At 32.8% G+C, this 22,822-nt stretch overlaps 1 pseudogene; it reads right to left on the minus strand.

The window, feature by feature from the left end:
• Positions 1 to 1,768: 1,768 nt before the first annotated feature.
• LOC100791804 (mavicyanin-like) lies at positions 1,769 to 3,633 on the minus strand (annotated as a pseudogene).
• Positions 3,634 to 22,822: the final 19,189 nt, after the last annotated feature.

A 22,822-nucleotide genomic window follows, 5' to 3' on the forward strand; every position in this document is an offset into this window, starting at 1 on the left:
AATTCAACGCATTTAATAGATAACTGAGTTTGTTAAGTATGCTGATAGAGAATTTTTTTTACATCGCTGATTTCTTTGTCTATTATGTATTAAATCTGATACACATTTGCTAATTGTCACAGTGTTCAAACAGTGAACTATGTATCCATTTCAATTTAAATTAAGAAGAGTGTGTATTCTCATTTTTGTATCTCTCAATCACGTCCATCTACCTCCCAAATTAAGAAGAGTGTGCATTCTCATTTTTGTATTTCTAAATCACGTCCATCTACCTCACAAAAATATCCCAAATAGCAGATTAATTAAGATTAAAAATTCAAATTATCCTACAATATAAAAGTAGTTATTTTTAATAATAGTAAAATAATAATAGCATAAAATATTTCAAATAATATTCATAAAAACATTTATTAATATTTATAATTAAAATAGTTGTATACCATAATAGTAATAATAATCTACTGTCTATAATATTATCAAATTACATCTAAAGAGGTTTCGAACAGTAGAATTTGTGATATCAATCTACAGTAGCAAACTTCTTCATATAATAACATAATATTATAATATTTATAGTAATTTAAAGTAAAGAAAAAAAAACTACACTAATAATGAATATACACATGCAATACTAACAAATATTAAATATAAAATTATAGTATTTTATACTACAAACTTAAGAAAAATAAAAACACTAGAGTAAAAATATACTAGAAAAAATTCAAAATAAAATATTATAAAAAATAAAGCAAATAAATAAATACATAATGATTTTTCATTTAATATTATAAAAAATAAATTACACAAACTTTTCCTAAGATTTTGTAAAATTACATTCTGGAAACAAATCAATGACATTTATAATTCTATTTACTACATAGTTAAAAGAAGCAAGTTATATAAATTTTGATTTCAATATTATTTATGAGTTGTGTATTCTCTCAAATTCTTTACCCTTAAACTCTGTCTTATTGATTTGAGGTTGAGAGTGTTTACCTCCTACCATTCCTAACTACCAGAAGATCTCGACAACTTCCTCGAGGACTATCCTTCAATTTCACCATTAAAGTTCGTCATTGTGAAGCAAAAAATTACTTCCCCAAGAGATTAACATAATATATTTAGTCATGGGTATGTTCAGATAAATTTCTTCATAAGCATATTAATTATAAAAGAAAATAAAAAAAATAAATTTTTTATTTAAGTTAAAGTTATCTTATACATAAATAAAAAAATTAGCTTTGGAAAAGTTAATATGAAACAATTTTTACAAATTAACTTATACGTGAGTTAATTTTAGTCTACGAAAGAAGAATTTACTTAATTTGTTTATATTTATTTTCTTCTCTTATAAATATTTATGAAAAAAAATATCTAGATAAGACATGGATGATATTTGTCAGGAGAATTTATTGACTAACTATGCTATTTACCAAATTTTGAAGAAGAAAACATATAAGCTGTTAATTGGTGCAAGTAGAATCAAGTGTCAATTATATATATAGGAGAGATAAACTTACTCCTTAGAATTATTTTTCATCTTTGGTTTATTTTCTTAAAATTTAATTATTATAATAAATAACTAATTTTAATCATTAGATTTTAAAAAAATGAGTGATTAAAATAAAAAATAACTCTTTTGAAATTATTCTTAGAGGGTATCTTATCTATTATTTCGCCTAGAGCCCATGCATTTCATGTCTCATAATTCTTCATTCTTTTCTTTTATAGGGAGAACTCATAAGACACAAGGAATAAAAATATCATTGATATACACGTACTTTTAATACGACTCATAAAAGTATATGCATGTGCATGCCCCTTCTCTGCCTGGTAACAAGCTCAATCAGGGACTAACTTGCTTTGAATTACGTGAATACAACGAGATGAATTAAAATTGCCTTGCCACTATGGCCCACAAGTTTATATATACTTCTAACATTTATAAACCCATCTTCATAATATCAATTAAAACAAGGAAATCATTATGGTGACGGATAATGCAATAATGAACATAAAGGAGGTGAAGCATTGTGAGGCTGAAGATGCATGAGTAGTAGTAGTAGGAGAAGAAGATGATGATGTTGAGGATGATAATGATGGTGATGACAGGGATCGTGATGACGATGCGGGGGAAGCAGCATTCCCTAATCTCCCTATGGTAATCTTTACCTTCATCCCTTGACTACAGTGGCCCAAAGTACCACAAGTGAAGTATCTTGTACCTGGCTTGTCCAATTTGACAACATCGTTGCTAGTGCTCAAGGACTGGACTGGCACTCTCGCTGCCTAGCTCAACCACACTATGCAAAGAACTGTACTTGAAAACTGAAAAATAATCACATAATTACAACAACATGATGATCAAATTTATCAACACAATTTTAAGATTTTCATTTTTGTCATTTATATAGCTTTTAGATAAGGTTGTAAATTGTGACAGTGTTAGGCACTGGAATGTCCATGGGTTCCATGGGAGGTGGTGGAGTATGATAGCAGCAAGCCCAGACCAAGAAGAATCTCCAAAAGACCCCAGGGTGGGAGGAGTTTGTTCACTAGAATATGCTAGGGGCCAAGGTCAGGAAAGGGAACTCACCATAGTAGATTGTTCTTCAATTTGTAAGTCTGGCCGTTAGTGCCACGTAGCGTGAGGTAGTGCCTGGTCATGTAGTACCTTAGGTCCTTTTTCAAATCTTGCTTGCGCACCACAATTCTGTATAGCGTGTCCTCTCCCCTGAGCTGGCAGGACCGTTAGCGTTTTGTCGTTTGTGCAAGCATTTCCTATAAGTATGCTAATATGAATAATGAAAAAGGGCATCAGAAAATTCACAAAATTCCTTTCTCCTTCTTTTATTCTGGAGGTACTCCAGGCCTCGACTACAGGAACAGAGTCATACCCATCAGAGTGTGTGTGAGAGGTGAGTGGGCTGATGAAAGCACCATTGTTAAGTAAGCTATTCCACCATTATTTCTAATTTTACAACTAAAAGAGATAAAGATGATATTTCTCATTATTCATTGATACTCTTCAACATGAATACGAGAGAATGTAAAGACAAACATCCAAAATATCTTCTAACAAAATATAATAAACTCCTAGAATCTACCTAAATGAAATACTATTATCTATATTTATCTATTATTATTAAAAGACAAATAAGATATATATTAATACTAACAATGGACCTAAAAGTGCACAACACTATTAATACTTTATTGGACCACATAATAATGTGTTATTTGTAATTTTGTTTCAATCTTCAATGTTGAGAAAAATTGTAGACAAATGCACAGTTGATGTAACCACGACTTGGAGTAACTGAAATCTTAAAAGACTAAGATGATGCGGTTCCATTGCAGTCACAGACTAAAATTTTCAAAACCTTGTTTTGAGAAAAGAAAATTCTTTGGAAGGTAAGTAACGAAAGAGATGAATGTAATAATTATGTAAAAGAAACATACCAAGTTTATCTCCAACCTTGGATGTTTGGCCTGAAGTCCATGACTTAAAGTCTGTGGATTGATCCCAGCCTTGGCTTCCACCCACTACATGTTGTGCTGCAAAGGACTCCTTTGCAATCAAGGTAACTACCAGTGCCAAGAAAATTGTGTTCTTGGGTCCCATTGTTTGGTTTTTTACTTTGTACTCAGCCTCTGCAATTACTACCTCTATTTTGGTTATTATTTGTTTGAGCATTGCTATGATTCTTTCCTATTTACTTAAATATATTTTTAATACTTAATAAATATTTAATTTTTTATTTATTTTCTAATAAATTTTATTTTATATTAAGTCTCTAATATAACAATAATTTTATTTTTGGTCCATGAAACTTTTTTTAGTCTTTTACAAATTAACAAATTTTGTATTTGTTTCTTAATAATTTTTTTTGTTATTAGTCGGTATTAAAATAAAATTCACTAATTTATCAGAAAATAAAGATAAAATTCATTAATTTATTATTAAATAAAATTTTTGTTTTGTTAAAATTCAACGCAAAATAAAATATATTAAAAAGGAAAAGAAAAATTAGATATTTATTAGATAAAAACATATTTACAGTAACATATAACAAACTATTTTTTATATAATATTGTTGTATTTTTTGTTATAATATTAAATTAGTTATGAGTTTGTTGCAAAGTGTGACTTTTGCTTAAAAAAAAAAAAAACCTTGCTTGAGTCTGATTGGGTCAACATAGCTTGGTCATCCATCTCTTTGATTAGAGAGTGTTGCTAGGTGTACCCAGCATTATTGTTGGTGCATAGAATATTCTAAAAAAATGATAAAATTGTCCTTACTTGGTTTTCCTCTTACGGATCAACTTGATCCATAAGAGGAAAAATAAAAATTTTGTTAATTATACAAGATATTTAAAGATATTTATTTTATAATATAATTTATACATTTAAAAATATTTATTTCATTAATTATAATATAATTAAATATGTTTATTTTATTTTATTAATTATAATATATTTATAAATATTGATTTATTATAAATAATTAATACTAATCAATCATAATCATAATTCATGTTAATCAATCAATCATGTTAATCAATCATAATTTCCTAAAAGAGGATATATCTATATATAATCACAATTCATGCTAATCAATCAATCATGCTAATCAATCATAATTTACTAAAAGAGGATATATCTATATATAATCATAACTCATGCTAATCAATCATAATTCCCTAAAAGAGGATATATCCGAGAAAACTGAATCTAATTCAATCATAATTAGCATATTAGCATGAATTATGATTATATATAGATATATCCTCTTTTAGGGAATTATGATTGATTAGCATGATTGATTGATTAGCATGAATTATGATTATGATTGATAGATTAGCAAAATAAATATCTTTAAATATATTGTATAATTAATAAAAAATTTATTTTTTCTCTTATGAATCAACTTGATCCGTAAGAGGAAAATCAAGCAAGAACAATTTTATCATTTTTTTATATAATGCTGGGTGCACCAACAATAATGATGGATGCACCTAGTAACACTCGTGATTAGAGGGCAAAACAATGATGCGATGTTGTGAAGTACCAATCTTCTGTTTAGGATTGGCCGCCAAGCATTCTCGGGTGGGTAAAGGTGATGATAAAGCTTGGCGTTTAAACAAAGTTGTCATGAATCACATGTTTAGATATTGCTAGTCCAGATGGTCATATTTTAAGCAGATGCTAAATAATGACCAAATAAAGAAAAAAAAAAGTGTAATCAAATGACAAATACATCGATGACCTCAGTAGTGGAATCTCCTACCCAAATCTAAGTTTAGAAGTATAGGAAATGATAGATTTAAAAATAATATTTTATGTTTTTACGTTTTATTTTTAGTTATAAAATTTCGCTTTATTTATTTTTATTTTCAGATTTTAAAGTTTTTTCTTGCACAAAAAAAATTATAAATAACACTGTACCATGTGATAAATTATTTATCATAAATTTAAAATATAATTTATTTATTAAAAATTATTTATTAAAATTTTCAATTACAATTTAATTTATATATTTCGGATATATAGGATAGAGGAGAGATTTTACCAAAGATATCAAACTTTATTTAAAAAATATTCATTTATTATAAATTTTAATTATATAAAATAAACATTGAAATACTAGTTTTTATTTTAAAGTAACCTGTGAAGTATAGGCCTGAAAAACAATATTGATAATATCAAACACCCGATTCTAGCTTAAAAAACATTTGTCTTGCTTCAAACTACTATATTTGTATTTTAGGCTAAATAGGTTATTTAGTTCCTCAACTATGTATTTATGGATAATTTAATTCTAAATTTTTGAAATAACTATTTTAGGCTAATTATAAGTTATTTAGTTTATGAATGTGTAAATATTATGATAAATTATTCAAATAATTTATTATAAATCATGTAGGTCGTTGACTAATTTGTCATTAAGTAACATAGTTTTATGATCATTTTGACATTAAGTGACAATACTTTAAGAATTGTTAGCACATATATTTAACGGTTGATATAATATCTGCATATTTGAATATATATATATATATATATATATATATATATATATATATATATATATTATTTTTGTAACCATGTTTTTTGTTTAAAATATTCATTGATTTTATTAAAGACTCATTTCTAATAAACAACCTATTTGATCGCCTTTAATGAGTCTCTTCTTCAATTATGCTTTCTTTATACACAAGGCTCTCAAACCAAGACCTGGCCTTTCTTAAAATGACTAAGCTTAGTTCAACTTATATACAAGTATTTGAAAATATATACATATTTATTTTTACAAAATATAGACAAATGATTTCTTTAAAAAAGATACATTTGATTACATTAAACAAACACATGATTTTAACAAATCTCAAGTAAAAAGATGCATCATATTTTTCATTCAATTATGTCATTCAAAAAATTACATGCTCACAAATATTTATATAATCTAAAAAAGTTGTACACAATATGTATATATGATTTTGACGCAATTTTATTTCTTAAAATAAATCATCTTTATTTTCTTTTTCTTTCACATCATGTCATATATTTTTGTTCTTTCTTATTATATTTTAGTTTTTTTATGTTTGAGTTGTTGATTGTGTTTCTTATTTTGTTAAAAAAAAACAAACACTTTAAGTTATTATAATAAGTTTATTATATATTAATATGTCACACTTGAAAATTCATTTAACATAAACTTATAAATACAACTTATTAGGAAAGCAAACTAAATATTTTGTACCTTCTACTCACATTCAATATTTTTACTGCTTAACTATAAATGTTTTTATTTTTTAGGTCATGACCTGTGCGGTTGCATTTGGACTATGCCTAAGGCCGATGAAATGTTGCAATAGGAGGTCACAAGAGAAAGTGGAATTTAAAAGAAAAGGCCTTTGCAAAAGGGCAAAAAGAAAGGGGGGAAAATGAGATAGAAGAAAAAGAATGACAAGTGAAATTTTGGGACACTAATTGTTAGTAGTTTTATATCATTATTTGTCATGTGAAAAAAAAATACATGAATCAATTGGACATGTTTTGTAACACTCTAAAAATTTACAATTCAAATTACATTAAATACTATGTTTGTGTGCTTCGTGAAAGCTTAATTGATATTGAAATTAATTACAAATCATTTAAGTTAAGTGATTTAGAAAAATTTGAATTGATTATATAACAAGTTTTAGGGAAATTCCACTTTAATAAAAATCAAAGTTTTATACTGTGTAGAATTTATATAGTATGAACTTATAGTGTAAATTTGCACCGTATAAAGTTACTATGTGTAAGATTAATATCGTGTGAGATTATATTTAATCATTCATTTCTAGATGATTAGCACAAGGGTCGAGGTTAATTAACTAGAGAAATGTCATTTTTTTACCTAATTCTACTTTAATATTTTTAAGCAAAAAGATTCAAAAGTCAATTTAGCCATAAATGGCATTTCTTGGCCAGCTATGTTTTGGAACCCATTGATCATCAAATAAACTCACATCACTTCCTAAAATCCTAGATCTCTTGAAGCCTTTAATTACTTCCAAGTCCAAACTAATTCCCACACACTTTAGATGCAATTAAAAATAAAAAACAAAGTGTGGACATCTCATTTTGTGCTCTACTGGTCGAGACACTCATTTATACAGAGAGACTAATAATTCTGGAGATTATCTTCAGTATCAAATAATGTGATCGTTCTTGAGCTTGATCTTGTTTCTTGGAATAAGCATATATTGCGCCTCTTTATCTGATAGGATCAGAACTTTCCATAATTGTCATTCATAACTCAATATGTCCGTTAGACATATAAAAGGAAATATAAGATAAATTCATATATATTTCCTTTTAAATAGAATAATATAAAATGACATAAACAGATAAATTAAAATAAATGTGTATATTCCATTTAGTGTTTGGATGGATTGGACGAGTACTTTCTGCTTCCAATAAACAAGGTATCCATTCATGGACAAGTCTTACTTGGTGTTGCTTCTAATTATCAAACATGTTGACTTACATGCAACATAATGGTTGAAACAAATTTAAATCATTATTTTCATCAAAACCTTAAGCGATGTCTAAGTTGTCCAGTGAAGGATTGCCCAGTGTCTAACAATCCTCCCTTTTTTTATGATGACAAAATATATAAATTTTGATAAGTAAGGATAACATGTATATATTAGAATAAGTTCAGTATGAATGACAAAAGATCAAAATTTTATGTGTGGTAGCTTTCAACTCCCCCCAAGTATTATATTCTAATGCATTAGTGGATGTAAATGTGAACAAACATATTGGACTCTTTCAAAACACCTTATTTTATTAATAACCCTGGTGTTTACATAAAAATTATTTCATAAAACTTCTCCCCCCCCCCCCCCCCCATTTGTCGTTAGCAAAAACATAATGGGTTTGAAGGTAAAAGAAGTGATGGAAGACATCATTGCAAATCTTGAGTGGGAGACAGAAGTGGTTGGGATGGTGATGAATGGTGAAATATTAGAGATGGTAAATGGTGACGAAGTGTTTGAGGAGTAGTTGTATGTGGTGGAGGGTCAAGGATAAGTGTTTGGGGTTGGGTAGAAGGTGGAAGAGTTGATGGAGCACTTACTAGTGGTTGAGGTTGGACGGGTGGAAGCAGCATTGGAGTAGCAACAACAACATTGAAGAAACGCATCTAGGCCTGTTGGAGGTTCATGAAAGATTCATTAAGACTACTAAAATGAATTGTGATGGCTTGTTGCATGGTGCGTCTGAATTCTTGATTCTCATCCCTTTGCTTATTAGCAAAGTTGTCCATTACCAGTCTAATAATTTCCTTGACCCGAACTTTAGTCATAACTTTTGAAGGAGCAAAATTGATTGTTGTAGGCCCAAATGTAGTGGTATGGATTGTGATAGCAGTGGTGTCCTTAGATGTGGCTTCATGTGAGGTTGGTACAGTTGGAGCCTTATCAACCTTATCTTTTGGGTTCACAATAGCAAGAATTAGAGTGGACTCAACCACTTTTGGTACTTTAATACTCACATAAACTAGTTTGGAAACCAACTTGTCGGGTCTAGTCTTTTCTGCCTTTGCTTCAGCCTTTCTCTTAGCAATAACTTGTCATTTGGCTTCTGCATCAGCTTTCTGCTTAGCTTCATTAGCAAGCTTTGCTTTCCAGACTGCTTCATACTAGGCCCTGTCTGCAATTTGAAGCTCATGAAAGTGTTGGACTTGAGCTTCCAATTCCTCTATGCTCATCTTTCTGAGGTCAAAGACGAGATGATTGAAGATGATAGGCACCTTCTTCAGATGCTCAATGAGGTCGTCCTCAGGGTTCTTCACAAAGCAAAATTTGCATCTCAAAGTGGTACACTTTGGTTGGACACAACACTTGGAGAGAGCCCATTTGGTTCATGGGAGGTACGTGTTCAGAGTTGGAAGGACTTGCACCCTTGGTTTCATGTCACAGTTTGATTCTATGAAGTCTTTGCATCATCATCATCAAGCTTCCTGATGATCCTTTGACCTTGGAATAGATGCTTATAGTCCCTTGGTTGGTTAACCTATTGTACCTTCTGACCCTTGTTGGGCATTTCTCCATTGAAGTAGATCTTAAAGCCCTCTTTCTTGCCTTAATCATAAATGGGTAGTCTTGGGCAAGTTTTTTCTGGCACCATTTTGATGTCAATGCTTCTACTGATGTGGAGTCCAAGGGGTAAGTAGTGGCCTGATCTGGTATGTACATTTGCTTCATAATGTCTCCAATTAGGTCAAGATCTCATGGAGATGGTTTTAAGCATGCATGGTTGAAGGGGGTAAATCTGGTGCGAGGAGTCCAGATATGCACCTCCTTGGACCATTGGATTGAAGGAGTTGGATTCTCCTAGCAGGGGCCCATTCTGATGGTTGCTATAGGAGTGGTGAAGCTCGATGTCTTGGCAATGGGATCAATGGAATGGATGGTTGCCTTATGTTTATGCTTTGCTAGCTCAGAGGATGGATGAGTGGTTCTTGGGGTTCCACTAGGCATCCAATGAGGACCATCTAGACCAAGTTGGGATACATTAGCCTTGTCCATGAAGAAGTATCCAAAACTACTATAACATCTAGAGGCAGAGCCTTGTAAGCATTTGATGGAGTGTGGATGTGGTCATACTTCATCAACTGATGTGGACTCACAACTTCATACTGTCGTTGGACATGCTTTATCTATAGGTGCTGGACAATTTCACTTTGCCTATAGTAGTTATATTGATTTCTACTAAAGAAAACAACAAGAAACTTGATGTGTTCAATCTCCTTAGCTGCTAGTTGCTCCCATGGTCTATAGCTTTTATTCCATGTGGATCCAAGTGTTGGAAACTTTAATGTGTCGATGGAGGAAAGAGGCCTCTTTGCCTGTGTTGGAGGTGGATTGGCTGGTTATGGAGTAGGAGTTGGAGTTTCCTTACTGTTAGATGAACTAGAGTCGTTAGAGGATGGTTGTCTTGTTGCTTCTTTTGGGGGGATGGACTTACGTCCAACTTTGGTCTTCCTCTTCATTGGAAGGGAGGAAAGGATTATAAGTTGCCTTTCTCAATCTTTTGCTTCTTCTAGATATAGGTATTTGTTGCTCCACTTTTTGCTTCCTTGGGATTATTAGAGGGCATTCGTCCTCTATTTCACTAAGTCCCTTAGCTTTTGAGCCTTGAAGCCTTACAGATATCTGTCTTTGACTTCTCTTGATAGGAATGGTTTGTGGACGAGCCTTTTTAGTTTGAACTGGAAGAAAGGGTTTGGACCCTTCATGTTTCTTCTTCATCAGTTGCTCCTTGGCAACAATCTCTTCCTCCTCTTCAAGCTCTGGGGATTGTTTTCTGGTTTGGACTTTGCCCTTCTACTCCCTAAGGATCCTTTTAACCTTTTTAGCAAGGACAAAGGTTTCCAGATCCTTGTCTTCATCAACAATAGTCTTGGCCAGCTTCTTCTGCCTTTTCTGCTGGATATCATCCTCGATCACTAGAGGGATAGGCCTGTTCCTCTCGATATCCAGCTTCGTTGCCTTCAGGTTAACAACACTAAAGTGTTGTTATCTGGCGATGAAGGTTCACTTGTTGATAATGGGCTTCTTGGAGTCCTCGTTCATTCCTTCGAAGACATGGAAGACGTAGTATTCCCAAAGGAGTTTATTGACGAGGGTGGCATAGTAGATGTCGTCCGCTCCTTCCAGAGTCTTCATGTTCCTTAAGATGTTGATGTAGATTGTGTGTGGAAAGTTGAAGGGGATCTTGTCCATCAAATGGAAGAGCATAAATTTTTGTAGGTCAGACATAGAGTCTTTGGATCCTACTTTATGCTTGAAACTCTTCTGAGTGAGGTTGGACCAAACTTTGGCCATATCACACAGAAGATTGTCTTGAATCTTCTTCTACCCATCTGTCTCATTGAGAATTTTTCCATAGAGTGCTTTTGGGACATGGCTCTTATAGGGTTTCTCATAGTCTTCTTGGTATGTGCTTCCTTCCCTGATGCACTCTATGATCTTGCGATGGAGTTCAGGGACAACACTACCTCTTTTCCAAGAACCTTGGACACAATGGTTTTCCTGTCCTTGAGTTGAGCATTCCTTCATAACATCTTGATGAGTTCTGGGTATATCCATCGTGGGTCGTTGAAGTAACCACAAATACCACAGCTCATCAGTGGGTGCTATATGTTGAGGCCAAGCCCTTCCAAGATTCCAATGTTGGAGAAGTGTTCAATGTGAATAGTGGTTCTCCTTCAGTGTAGATAGTGGGGGTGTTTGTGGTGATGATGGACATGGCAGGATTAGTGTTTTTGCTGTAGCATGTCATAGTGATTTTGTGAAGATAATTAGGGTTTTTGTGATCTTTTTCTAAGAGAAATCTTGAAGATTTTTGAAAGATTGTAAAGATAGTGGAGATAGACTGTTACCTTGATCTAAGGTGTTTATAAAGGAATGTGGGCGGTTTCTCTGTGCTTTTAATATGTAATTATTATGTAGCTCCTTGTGGAACGTGTAGGCCTTGCATCTTCTTCATCAATGGAGTCCTTTTCTTCTTGAAGTTTAATGGCAGCATAATGAAGAAGGAAGAAAGATGATTGGAGACGCCACTTCAAGGAAAAGATGAGTCAAGAAGAAGCTTACCACCGTAGGAAGCAATGGATAAGAGCTTGAAGGAAGGAGAAGATGAGTGGAGAGAGAGGGAGCACGAAATTTTGTGCCTCAAAAGAGGTCTGAACTTTGAAGTGTAATTCTCAAATGATCAAAGTTGAAAAAATGCACACACATGACCTCTATTTATAGCCTAAGTATCACAAAAAATTGGAGGGAAATTTGAATTTCTCTTCAAATTTCACTTGAATTTGAAATTGAATTTGTGGAGCCAAATTTGGAGCCAAAATTTCACTAATTATTATTAGTGAATTTCAGCTATCTTTCAGCCCACTACTCCAAGATCAAGTCCAAGATTCTACAGTAAGTGTGCTTAGGGGTCATAAGGCATGTAAAACATGAAAGACATGCACAAAGTGTGACTATATGATGTGGCAATAGGGTGTAGCAAGCAAATGCTCACCTCCCCCTCTAAAATTTAATTGTGTTGGGATTCTCCCAATTCAATTAAATTTATCTCCCAAACACACATCAAATATTCACTTAATGCATGTGAAATTACAAAAATACCCCTAATACAAAAACTAGTTTTGGTGCCCTAAAATACAAGGGCTGAAAAATCCTACATTACTAGGGTACCCTCCCTACACTATGGAGCCCTAAATACAAGGCCCAAAAATAATGAAATCCTAATCTAATATGTACAAAGACAAGTGGACTCATACTTAGCCCATGGGCTCAAAATCTACCCTAAGGCTTATGAGAACCTTAGGACCTTCTCCTGCATCTCTGGCCCAATCTTCTTGGAGTCTTCTATCCAATACCCTTAGGGGTAGGATTGCATCACAAAGCCCCTCTTTCTGTCTAAACTTGTAATTGATTATCACTTTGGGCAGTCAATTACCAGGCGTCTGAAACATTTTTTGAAACTAAAAAGACGCTTGCCTTGTTTTTTTCAAACATTTCCCAGACCAAGAAAGTTCACACTTTCTATTTTTGCCCTCCTTTTGAAACTTAAGAGAGTATCCTTGTTAGCCTTTAACTTTCTAAAAACCTAAACCTTTCTTTCTACCATCAACCACAACCTCCATCAATGGTAGAAAAGAGGAACTAGAGGATGAAGAGTATTGGGCATAGACCCACTGCCCCCAAATCGAAGAAGGAGAAGGAACCAACAAATAAAGGAAAACGTGTTGCACCACTCAAAACATTCATCATATAACCTATTTTAGGGATTTGGTGCCTAATAATACCTATTTTGGGCACCAACAAAGTACAAGGATTTAAGCTCTTATGAACCAAACCCTTATCCAATAACTCCTTTTACTTGAGGAATAACCTCAAGCCCAAGAGGTGTGGCACTACTAACAAGTATCTTTATACAAAGGAGAAGATGTGGAGGTTGTCTAAGAAGGGAAGTTTCTTTAATGTTTGTCTTTATTGCAAAATGACTTTCCTTGTTAGCTAACCTCTTAGAGGAGACACTTACCTCCTTACACTCCTCTTAAGCCATTAAAGGTTGTCGTTCTTCTTGGGGGTAGATTTCTTCATTAGATTTTTCCCATTTTGCTTCTTCACTTTCACTAGAGGAAGGTGAAGTAGTAGCCTCATCTTGGATACTATAAATGTCTTGGCCTTTCATAATCATGGTTTTCTTGGTTGGGCATTGAGAAGTAATGTGTCCTCTTCCAAGGCATTTAAAGTACTTTATAGAGCTAGTCTTCTCATGCATACTAGTCTTAGGGGGTTGCTTTTGTCTTCCTCTAATCATCTTTGGGCTTAGAAGGTGCTGCCCCAAGAATGCCTTGACCTTAGTCTTTCTTTGGATAAGAATGAGAGCCATAAGATTTTGAAGTAGACTTCCTTTTAAGTTATTGCTCCACCATTATTTCCCAATCTAGGTATGCCTCTACATTGTCCTTCCCATGAAAGTATGGAAAATTAATGTTAGCCTCTTGAGGCTTTCGTTCCTTTTCTCTGTTGTGGGAGTGAGGTTTAAGAAGTGACCTATGCCTTCCTTCATAATAGTTACAAAGTTCTTCACTTAGGCTCTTACAAGAGTCATGACTACTATAGGAGGCATGTTTTTCTTTTCTTAACTCTTTTAGTATTTTCCTTCTTTCTTCTTCCTTTATTTTTTCCCTTTCATCTTGATTTATTTCTACCCTCTCTTTTCCTTTTTATTTTCTTTCTAGTTTTTCTTTGCATAACTTGAGAGAACTCAACTCATCTAAGATTCTAGATAGAGGGTCCTTATGACTAGTACCCTCACCATTAACACTAGATGAATGATGACTCATGTTGGTTCCTAAGTTGTGGTTCTTTCTTGTTGGGGGTTTGCAAAAGGTAAAAGCTAGGGTTCCAAATGAACTTAAGATAAGCTTGATAAGTAAGAAGAAAGTATTATGCAATAACAAGATAAACTAGGCGTGACTAGTAAAGAAAACAAGCTATGAAAGTAAGCAAGAAATTAAATTGCAAGAAATGTAAACTAGGCGGATCCTAATAGTATTTGGATGACTACATTTAAGGTTCCCAACAAAAAGCTCACTATTCTAATGGAAAATTGCCTAAAATTATTACACATAAATGGAAGACTAAGAGGATTGGTATCATGGCTTATGCAAGGGAAGATGAAGATCAACTGGGTCAACATTATTGTCCATATCATGTCGAAGACTAAGAGGGTTGGTTCTATTAAGTGTCCCTATGCAGTCTTGATCTCTATGATTCTTGACTACTTTGGTTTTTATACCCAAGAATAGTTCTTTGGGTTTGTTGAAGCAAAGTTTGAAACATAAAATAAATTTGGAGTTGGATGGATTGAGAAGAGCAAAGAGGATCAAACAAAACAAAAAGAAGTAGAAGAAAAGCCTATGATCCCTTTTGAGTAGATGATGCTAGCAAAGATGGATGAGCTCATGAGAGTGGATAAGGAGGATTATGTTGAACTTAAGGAGTTCTCTGAGTCTATCTCAAAAAGGTTGGATGTTATGGGAGCACCACACGTGGATGACATTTGATCCTTAGTTATCCTTTAGGATCCCATTAGAGCCTTAAGATTGTTAGCCTCACAGTTCATAAGCATATAGTCTAGGCTTGACTTTTGTTCTATGTTTGTTTTCTATATTTTGCTTATGTAGTTCCATGTTTTATAAATCAGTTGTAATTTCTTTTTAACCAATGATATGCTATCTTTCTATTTTCTATTAATTGTGTCTTGACCAAAATTGTTTGATTTCTTTTTTATGCACACTCTTTTTGGCTTTGTGATGCCAAAAGGGGTAGAGAGATTGATGCTTTTGATGATTGATTATATTGAATATATGCACCAATTATAGCTGAAGTGAAAATATGATACTAACTTGTTTTGTGAAGCATGTTGTAGAATAGGTATTATGAAAGGAAACATCAATATACATCATATGGATTTGGTATTATCAAAACCAAAAAGGAGGAGATTGCTGGATCATAGCCTGAAGACCTTAGTTTTTAGTTTTGGTTTGATAATTTTGCAATGCCTAACTTGTTTTATATACGAGGCATTTGTATTGAATATTTTAGACTTGGCATGTATGTGATATAGTGTAAGTCTGTTTCATGCTTGGTGTTGATTAAATATGAAGTGAATTAAGTATTCTAGTTCTCTAAGTTTCCTTAGAACTTCTACTTGAAATTTGGCTAGAAGCGTCGAATTAATCGATTGCATACCTAGTAATCTAATGCCGAAGCCAATTTCAGAAGAAAGAAGGATTTGTAGCTTAGGATAATCAATTATCTCATTTGATCTACCACCTGGAAACAAATAGAAGCTCTCTATGTGATTAAATAATTTATTACCACACATGATAATCGATTACCCAGACAACACAAAAGAAATAGAGCAACTTGGACTGGAATGAATTAATTGATTACCCCATTTGATAATCAATTAACCAATTTTTGGAAATGAAGATCAAAAGGGATTTTGACGAATTAATCGATTACCTAGTTTTATAATCGATTAGATTTGTTTTAACTATCAAAATTTATGAATACCCCTATGTGTTTTCTTTATTAGTGACTCTTGATATGTTTAGTCTTGGAGAAAAATATCTCAAGAGATTCTTTTAAAAGGATTGCACTACATTTAGTCTGAAGATTGAAGTTGATCAAAGAATGATTCATTCTACCACCATGAATTGATCGTCTTGTGAAGAAAACTTGAAGAATTGAAGATTTATACATTCAGGTGTATTCAATCCTTTATCTTTCATTCTTTTAGATCGAGTTTCTTGGTTAGAGTTACCAAGAGGGTTAGAGAATTCATAGAGTTTCAATTCTGAATGTTTCTTTTATACGGTTCAATAGAAAAGATTTAAGTTCTATTAAAGAATTGTGTGTGCATAGTGTTTGTACTTGTTTCTTTATATAGTGGAAGTTTTAAGAGGACTTAGAACAACTGAATGTAGGTTCGGATTGGAGTGAACTAGTATAAACTCTTGTGTGATTCTCTTATTGTCTAAACTCTTAGTCTTGAACTCATCTTGGTATTGGAAATGATCTCAACGACCATCATAAAAGATTTTGTTTTTACATATGTTTCAATCACTAAAGTTTCTGGTTTATAATGATCTTTTTGATTGGATCTTTTGGAGAAACTTTGATTATTTCAAAAGGGTTGTTTTTAATCTGATAAAAGAAAGATTTGATAAAGATTTTGAAAGAATTTATTCAAACCCCCCTTCTAGATTCTTGGTTGATCCAACAAAACTGTCATAATTTTTTATCATCTAATTTAATACAAACACTCTTGATAATTTTAGTATCAAATCTTTTGGTCTTATTGTTAAAAGTTTCATCACAAAAAAAAAAGCCTAGACTATTTGGTAAGTGTTATGTTATTTTATGTTATGCTTGGTTTTTGTAATCAAATAATTTTTTCTAGTGTTAGGCGTACCCAAGTCTTTTATTTGTCTTTTTTGTTTTCACATTTTATAATTAGTATTGCTATCATAAACATAGTAACTCATATATGAAGAAAAACACCCATCCAATCCTAATTGTAACTCAAAACTTGGATATTATCTTATGTTAAGTTTAATGTTTTGAGTAGTTCACAAAAAAGTGACGTATAGGACAAATAAATTCCAAATGTGAAAAATGTATAGGTAAATTATTGTATCAGATATGATTTTAGAATAGTTATGATTTGTATTAAATTTTTTGGTGGGTAAAACACTTTTAATTTGATACACACATTTACAACCTCTTGAAACAAAATGCTTGCCTAGACTAACAAATGTTGATCAAGCGAGAACTACGATCATTCCACACCTTTTCACTGCTCTTTAAAATTTGAGTTTGGTTTTGATTGAACATTGGCAATGGCACTGCATATTTTGTCAAGTCTATGTGGCTGGCTTTTCCTATGTCATTCAGAAGGCTGAGACAACAAAGATTGGTAACTATTTGATTGCCAACAAACACACCGAAGAAGATTTGTTCACCACAATGTAGCCTCAACTTGCTTGCACAATCTATAAGATATTTTTCATACACAAACAACGAATTTAAGTTGAGTGCAAAGGCCAATACAACATACAAGCCATTGAATGATGCCATTGTTGCTTACACTGTGACAATTTTGTCTTCAAAATAGATTTGCTTGTGGTAGCAGGAACCTTTGTTCCTAAGTGTCTATCCATGCAATTTTGGGAATTTCATTAAGTTTTTCATCAAGTGGAATGTAGTTTCCATTTTCTACCACATCCCAAAGGTTGATATGAATAGACTCAAAGTGAGTTATCATACATTCCTTCTAGTAATCATATTTTGCTCCTTTGAATAGGAAAGGCTTGTCGGTGGAGTACCTTTCTTCAATTTCTTTCGTTTATCAGGATCTTCCTCTATATCTTCTAGAATACTCAATCCTAGAGGCTTTGATGCCAACTAAAATACAATAAATCATACTAGAAGGGGGGTTGAATAGTATGGTAGATAATCTGTGAAATATTTTTGCAATGGAGATGATTTTATGAATAATTATAAGTTCACAAAGATTGTCGTCCAACGGTTTATAAACAGTGTTTTGAAGTAAAACTTGTATGCAAATATGTGTTGATAACGACCCTTTAAAATACTATGACAAGCTTAGAGAAGAGTAGTAGAAACACTTAGTTTTATACTGGTTCACTCAACCTGAGCTACATCCAGTTCTCCTTTGCTAACCAGTAAAAGGTTCCACTAATCACAACTGATTACAACAAGTATTCTATCCTGCCACTCCTGGCTTACAAGTATTCTCTAGGCCACTACTGGCAAAACCCTTAGATTCCCCCTGAATTTAAGAACACTGAAGTATTATTTAGTCACTAAGCCACTTCTGGCTTTCACAAATAGTAGTTTGTAAAATCAAAGGTTATAACACTCAGAGAGTGTGTTTACAATGAAGTATATCTTGATGACTTTGCTAAGAAAAGGATTGACTTTATAAGCACAGTGTTTCTCTCTTATTTTCTTTTGCTTTTGGACTTGAGTATTAGTAGAGGACTTCTTTAATTCCTTTTTCTTTAGCAAAGACTTGATGTGCCTTTTATGTTTTAAAAATTAGCGAATCAATATGGGATCTTAATCAAAATATGACCGTTGATGATTTTGATTCTCTAATTCCAGCTAATGATAGATGATGCGCATCTAGATTGATCTTGGATCAATACTTTCTAAATATGTCCTTTATATCTCAATTCAAACTTTAGAAATTCATAAAAGGAAAGATCATATAGTGTAATAGATGAAGTGATCAGAATGTCACAAGAAGGCGGGTTAAATTGTGACTTTGCCAACTTTTCCTGAAACTTAAACCTTTTTGAAGTGTTACTCAAGATTACCTTTGTGTTCAAAGAACTTAGATAGCCAAGCTTTCTAAGTGGTTAGTCACAACAATCATTGTTAAATGTTTGAGATGATTATGTGAACCTAACGCTAATGCACATTTGCTCATGTTCATAGGATCATTACTTAAATAAAAGCATTTCTCAAAATATTGTTTAATGAAAAACTTAGTTTTTGTTATGTAGATGTAGTACTCAGAATGTTGTAGTTCAAAATGCTATGTTTAGAAAGGTACAATTCAAAATGTTATTTCTAGCTTTTCATGCACAAATCTGTTTTCATGTTTTATGAAAGCTTTCATACTTTGATGCATATGGTTGAACTAGTTTAAAACATATCTTGTTATCACAAAGATGATTTAGTTCATATATGTTATTTAACAAAACATTTATGTTGTTTATAAAAATCTTCTTAAGTATGCATTATGATGAAAGCCATTCTGATGCTCAAAACATTCTGATGCAAATGTGATATTTATGAAAGTAAGTAACATAATGTAAAGATGAAGGGAAAAGAGGATTCACCATAGAGATTTTTATATTGGTTCACCCCAAACTTGGGCTACGTTCAATCCTCACCCTCCAAGATGAGATTTTCCACTAACACACAACCAACAACATGTTTGATAAGCCAATTGCTGGATTTTTACAGCTGCCAACACCCTTGTTGAACTTTCCTTGCCAACCACCTGTTAGACTTTCAACATTCCCTCACCACAGCACCACACCTGGTCTTGGCTTGGAGATCACCCACTCAACCACGACACCCACATGGTCATGGGAGAGATAAAACAAGTTTTGTTCACCTCTTTCGGTGGGCTTAACCCATAGAGTAATTTAGTTCCAGGAAGGGAAGACATCTCATCATAGAACTACCCAAGTTCTTGGTAGGCAACCTTCACTTCTCACTAGGTGTCCCTTTCTAAAACATATCCTCGCTCTTAGGAAGCAACCCATCTCAACCATAATGCTACACTTGGTCGTGGGAGAGACAATACAAGTATGTGCCTTCACCACTTTAGGTTACACTCTTAGAGACTCTCTCTAAGATTCCCATGTTCCATGGGTTTTCCTTATCACATCTCTCACAACCAAACTGAACCCACATGATAAATTAGGGATACATACAAATTACAAACTAGGAGAATGTGTTTCAAGGGTTTTTACAACTTTACAATACCCATTTAGGTGTAGTTTCTTTGAAACTCCAAGTTGTTTGGACTCTTGGTGCAACCATTCTAAGCTCAAAATGCATCTGGAGTAGAGAGAGGAGTTGAATTTTGTTTTTGCATAGTGTAGTCTGTCTCCTACCTTCTCTCATGTTTTTCAATTGTCCTTTGTCCTTTTTTAGGCCCCACATGTCAAACTTGATGTTATCTAGTTGTTATGACAACTGAGTGACTTCTTTTCAAAGTAGATAGATTGCTTTTAACTTTACAATTGTCAACTCTTTTTTGACTAGTCCATTCTAATGTTTCCATTCTTATAAACCTTTCTGATGAGCATTCTAAAGTAACATCAGAATAGCCATTATGATGTTAGCTATGAATGAATCTTTACTTGATGAATTTTGTTGATGAAGTTCAGATTGATTTCCTATTCTAAAGTAACACAACTTCATCACTCTTAACACTTCTTCATAGCTCTATGCATTTTGAAGTTGATTACTTCGAAAAGTCTCTGTTGTTGGTGTATTAGTGTTTTGTCCATGGTCAGACTGAGTAGTATTCTTTAGTCCTTTATTTTGATGCTTCTCATTAGTGCTTCTCATGGACAACTATGCTTTCAATAGACTTGCATCTTCTTATGCAAATAACTCTCACTTTTTGATGAGCCATTAGTGAATGTGGCAACATATGGAAAGTGACTATGATGTTGTCCAAGTGATGCATTCTGAGTCTTTTGAAATCATTATGATGTTTAGATATTAGATTCAAGGTCTTCACCATTCTCATGTAAACTCTAATGCAACTTCATTCTAATGCTATTTACTCTTTGTAGCTTTGACAAATCTTTCGTGTTAGGCCTTCTTGATGTCTTTGCAACATGGTAAGATTGAGATCTTCAAAGGGAAGCACTGACTTCATCACATAGATGGGCTTCATTCAAATTTTCTGAATCTTCTCACTTGAAATCATAGTAGAGACATTCATTTTGAGCTTGTTTTGAACTCATTGAAACACTTGATATGTTTTGCTCTTTATATATGTATCATTTGTAGATATGTTGGCTTGCATAGCTTTCTTGCATATGATCTTTAACTTTGAGATTGTTGTAGCATGTTATGTTCGCTACTATTTTTAATTTTTTGACCCTTTGAATGGCCAAAATGGATTTCAATGTCTTCATGAGAGTTGTAGTGATATCTATCCTTGACATTCAGGAATTGGTCTAATGTCATTTGGACCACTACACCATAACCAATCTTCAAAGCAATTCAGTCATGCTATATTGTGAGAACAAAATGACATCTTTATCTTCATAATCAGTTTCTTCCAAGATCCAAGCCTTAATAGCCTATGAATTCTTCATGAAAGATGTAGATATTTCTCTTTGCTTTCCACTACCACTAATATAATCTCAAATTCAATTTTACAGCTCAAGAAGTCTTCAAATTACTGCACACATATCAAGTTGTCTAGCCAAACCAGTCTATGTACCTTCAGACTCAATTTTGTCCATGATCTAGATTACATCAGACCTCGACTTATTCATGAAAGTTGAAGATCTTTCTTCAAGATTTCCATAGACACCAAGAACAAATCAATAGCATTTATGGAACTCCAAATAAAATGCCCAAAATGAACTCATCTTGTTGATGGAATTTCATTTTAAGTGTGTTGTAGCAATGTTGTTCTTCATGTTATCTTCATTGTGCAGATCTTCATGTCTGCAACATTATTTTTGTCCTTTAGTTTCTTATTACTTCTCATGGCTAGAAGTTTTTTGCTTCATCCAGTTAGCATGTTAACTTCTTCATTGTTGTACACAACCAATGACCCTTTTAGTCTTCTTTTTAGCCTTCATGTTTATCATCCTTTTTTAGTGACTCATGACAATCCTGAGCTTACTTCTCATGGCTAGAATTTTTTTGCTTCATCCAATTAGCATGTTAACTTCTTCATTGTTGTACACAGCCAAGGACCCTTTGAGTCTTCTTTTGAGCTTTCATGCTTATTATCCTTTTTTAGCGACTCATGACAACCCTGAGCTTACTTCAATTGATGTTCTTTACAAAATTTATCTTTTCTGAATACACTTAAGCAAACTCATCAGTAGGCATAAACTAACAAGGCCTATGATTTGTGTTCAGAAGGTTTCTCATAATTAAAACAAGGGTGTTGGACTCAACAATAGAAATGTTCCATCAAAATGAATCTTTATAGCATGGCACACATGTATTGTACTTGATGAATCAGATACTTGATTAAGTATTTGGATTCAATTTGAAGAATAGTGTAAAAAAAATTCATTGAGCTATAGTGGAGGAGTACTTAGGATAAGCTACTTCTTACCATGTTTGCTTCCATTGATGACTCTTGTACACTACTTTTAAACCATTAGTCATAACAAATTTATATATTTGCTTTCATCAAAATTAAGAGATGAACAAATCACTAATGAATGAATTGTCCAGTTTTAACAAAAGAAACTCCCATTCTTAAAAAACAACAAACTCGATCAAATGGCATGCCATATAGCAAGAACAAGACTAACAAAGCTACCAACATCCCACGGTGGGGTTTAATTTAGTTAGCTACTTTTGGTTAACATATTTTCCAAATAATATAGAATTTTACATTAAGAAACATCTATTTGAATATGGT

Source organism: Glycine max, chromosome 19 (assembly GCF_000004515.6).
Source record: "Glycine max cultivar Williams 82 chromosome 19, Glycine_max_v4.0, whole genome shotgun sequence".
Taxonomy (NCBI): Eukaryota; Viridiplantae; Streptophyta; class Magnoliopsida; order Fabales; family Fabaceae; genus Glycine; species Glycine max.